Raw genomic sequence first — 4455 nt, 5'->3', positions numbered from 1 at the left:
AGCGAGTGGGTTGGATGGAAGGAACACGCACAGTTTGAGGATCTGGAGTTGAAGATTACGCTACTATAAGGATACATGCTGCATGTTGCAATCTGACAACCGCTGAACCAACGAACTCTTTACCGTACGTGTACCACCAATTTAGGCTTTCTTCAGGTAAACATCACAGATAGGAGTGATCTTTCGGCGAGATCGATGACGCTACCGTGGAAAAAGGACTCGATCGATGTAAAGGAGACATTAAATGTTGATTTGGTTGTTTTGTGTGACCAATCCGGTGGTATGTGAGCAAAAATGCCACCTGCCGATTCAGCACTCAAAATCCAATTTAGACCAATCGCTTTCGTTTGTGTCAGCATCGCCTTTTAATAGTGTCCTACAGTACCAGTTGGTAACACACCGCATTTTCCATTTTGCCTGCTTCTACCCGGGAGACAGCACCGATTTCCGAGCTTTATGCGTTGCTCGTCGGAAAATGACGTTTTGCGAATTCCTTTTTGTTCTGGACCGTAAAGTACTTAAGTGGGTTTTATTAAAGCTCAGTAGTCTATCGGTCACACAGCACCTTGCACAGAAGAAGTATTTACTACCCGAGTGAACGTTAGCTCACGTGTTCCGGGCCTCAGAGGAGCAGTTTGCTACTTAGAAGAGTAGATGTAAGACTGATTTATTTATAAGGAAGCTTACCTTGGGATCTATACAAAGTATAGGTTGCCTGTAGTTTGTATAGATCCCACGGTACCATGTGCTCCTAGAGCACATGGTACCTTGTACCAGGTGTCCACAAGAGTGGTGGGTCACTCTTTATGTAACCTGGGGTACACTGGATTGTACTCCGTTACATCCTCCTCAGAATCACCTGATTCTCCAATCAGAAGTAGGAAAATTACAACACTAAAAGGTGAATTCTCACACTGAGCAGCCACGAGACTGTCGCGGCTCTCTGTCATATCCATAGTGACTTGTGCTCCCAAGGTTCAATGGGATTTGCATCCCTATGGTTACAACTGTGTTGTCCTGAAAGCATACACTCAGAACTTCCTTAGCTCCTGCGCTAGCGTGTGTACAGTGCTTCGGCGCAGTGTGCAATAGCATCCGAACGTGTGGCATTTGCCCACTGTTCGCACCAGAGGTCACGACAGTCTTCGCGAACACGTCCGGAGCATGGTGTCTTCCGCGAGGGACGACATCTACCCCAGCACGAGAGGGATCTCTCAGCTCACCTCGGGCCATGCCTCAGCAAGGATCCATCCTTGCGAGCGGAGCTTTTGTCACGCTTCTCTTCGCGTCTTGGTCGCCATACCAACGGCACGTAGGTGTCCTTCATCGACACCGTGTACTGTGATGATACTCAGTCGTGGTGCAGGTGTCTCCCATCGACACCATGTACCTTCCGGTACTTACCTTTGGTGCGGCACGCCCACCACAAGGTTGCCATGTGTGACGGCAACAGCTTCTGCTTGCTGTCGCCTGAACTGATTCATGACCAGTGCTCGCATCATGCACGACGCATGTGCAAGCAAAGTGGACAGGTCCATGGGCCCGTACACCAGGTACGATGTGTACGACACGTACCCCAGCTACCATAAGTGCTCCGTGCACTTCATGTGTGTCATGCACGACGAGTTTATTACGCGGAGCTCCCGGCAGGCTGCTCGACGGCAGCCAGTGCTGATGCACGGTACGTGCATTGACTCACAGCGGATTCGACTAGAGCAGCATCGGCTCGTGGTATGGCGCAAATTGTTTGCACCCATACCAGGGTCTGTCATAGACACCATGTACATTGATCTAACCGACTGTGGTGGGTATATCTCACCACCATGCCACTGCGGCGTTGGTGTCTGGTATTGACACGGAGTACGCACGGGTACCAAACCGTGGTGAGGCAAGCAGCCATCACCACGGTGTCATGTTCGGCGTGGCACCAGTTACGACTGCGTGCGTTACCTTGACCACCACCTCGTCAGCTGTGTGTGCACTCGTGCGTTATGGCTCCACGGCTCATTATACCCAGCGCGTTGCGTACGTCACGTACCGCAACCGCTTTGTCAGCGGATGAGACGTTCGGTTCACCTTACTCGTCAGGTCATTCATGACAAAGAGGCCTGTGCGGTGATTGTACCAGGTCCGCGCTTCGCCTCAGGTGGTTGCATGCAACCACAGCACTGCTGATTCGCTCATCGATTCCGAGGGCCCTAGCGTCAGTGGCCTCTGTCGCCACTCTGTCTTGTTTGGCTAGAGCTACTGCAGCTCTAGCCCGGCTGTTCAACTCCAGCCTGCAGTCGATGCACACCAATGCCTGGTTCCGTAACAAACTTAGTCTTACCTGAAGACCAGGGAGGAGAATTATTTTCAAGCCTCTCCCCATCTTACACTTGAGATCATTGAGCCTCTCGTGGCTTGTGATTCCACTGGCAGCACGACGGCTACCTGCCTCGTGGAAAGTAAGGGAAGCAAGCTTATTTTCGAGTATCCTCCACTTAACCCTCAGACTACTGAGTCTCTCGTGGCTTGTGATAGCCATTGGCTGGCACGACCGCTATCCGCCTCGTGCACTGCGCCGGCATGGACGGCCACGGCGGACGTGCCAAGCGAAGACATCCAGCCCGTGGTAGAACTATGTTACACGCCTATACTGTAGAGCGCTGTTACTCACCTTAGTTGCGAAACTGTGTTACCCGCCATGATGATGAAACGCTATTACCCACACCGGAAGCGCATACAGCGACTTTCTTATCTACTACGGTCTAAGGTACCATGCGTGGAGCTTTGTTACCCACGCTCGGAGCACCGAACGTCGGTCTCCTTAAGCAGCTTCACTGCTTGCGGAACCTGTTACCCGCAATGTGGACCTATGTTACCCACCTGGTGAATGCCCTTCGGCACCACCACTGTCGAAGCGCATACGGCGCGACGACCTTCGGTGTTGGGATCGGCTGGTGTGGCAGACCCACACACACCGGACAGAGTTGGTGTCCACCGACCGAGTCAGAGAAGTCCGGGCCCTGGACGCCGAATCAATTGAAGCGATGTCGACCTGAACAAGGTTAAGACCCGACTTGCGGCGGCTGACGTGACGTGGCACTTCGTTACCCACGTCGTGATGTCTAGTTGACGACATCAGAGGCACTCGAGACCTCGTGTGGCACTGTGTTACCCACACATGAAGCATGGTCATTGCCTTCCTCTTCAGTTATAGTCTGGGCGACTGCGTGTGGTACGCACAGGAAGCGCGCGTCTTCCTCTTCAGTTAAGATCTGGGCAACCGTGTGGACCTAAGGTACCCACCTGGTTAGCGCTAATTGGCATAACCACTTTCCAAGCCCGTACGGTGCGACGGCGTTGGACGCTGCTGCTGTATCAGGTCCACACGCCGAGCAAAAGACCCATACCCGTGGCATTGCCGCAGCGGAGCATGGTCTGGCTGTACGCAAAGCTGTCACGCGCGTCGACAACTCCGTGACGCTTCTGCGTCCTGGAAGTCTGTATCAGACGCCTAAGATATGATGGAGGTGGGAACATGACTCACCAATGCTCCGCCATAGACCTGGACTGGTAGGCCCCTCCCAGCCTTGCCACACCAAAGTCCGGGCTGTGCTTTATGTTCGGCACCGCCATGTTGTTCATGGCGAGAGCTGCGAACAACACCGTGGTGCGCGAGCCCATCGAGCCCAAACGTTCAGATCCGCTGAGGACCACGGGTACCTCCTTCACCGTACCAAAGGCTAGGTCACCAACGTTCAGCCCACGACCGCCACTCTGACATAGAGCGCAGTTGGGTGTCGGTATGCCAAGCGACGTTCCGGCGGCGTATCAACGCCTGAGATCTCATCGAACGCTCAAGAGGTACTGTATCCCCGCTCACCGAGTTTACTACCAGCCGCTCATTACTGCCAATCACCGATTTGAGACAACCACGCCTCTGGGCTAAGTCCCGTGGTGCGCACAATCTGCACATCCATCACGAAGACTTAGCGCTCTTCAGTAGGCAGTACCACGGCTACTGGTGGCCGGGGAGCCTTCGCCATTTGGTCCCTGCGCCACCGGACCTGGGGTCCACGGGGTGTCTGCTTTCCGAGGGTTGGCGAGGGACATACACACTGGTAGTGTCCATGTCCGCCGCATCCGTAGCAGCGGATTAAGCTCTCGGCTGAGCTTAAGTCATGGGCTCGGGCTCGCGGACTGGTATCAACGGGCTGCGTGACAGCAGGATCAACAGCGCCATTGCTGCGATGCTCCGCCTCCCGAGGAGTACCAGCCTGCTTGTGGCTGTACTCTTCTTGAAGGCCGATTCGAATCGCCTTCTCCATCGTTTGCGTTTGCACCCGGAATAGCTGGGTGCGAGGAGGACCGACCTTCATGCCATCCGTAAAGACTGTTGTCTGGGTGTCTTCAGGCAGAGGATTCCCTGCCAGAGATACCACCAACGTGCGCATCTCTTGCACGTACTCC

Source organism: Phytophthora infestans, genomic scaffold, assembly GCF_000142945.1.
Source record: "Phytophthora infestans T30-4 supercont1.23 genomic scaffold, whole genome shotgun sequence".
NCBI lineage: Eukaryota > Oomycota > Peronosporomycetes > Peronosporales > Peronosporaceae > Phytophthora > Phytophthora infestans.
This window is presented reverse-complemented; position numbering follows the sequence as displayed.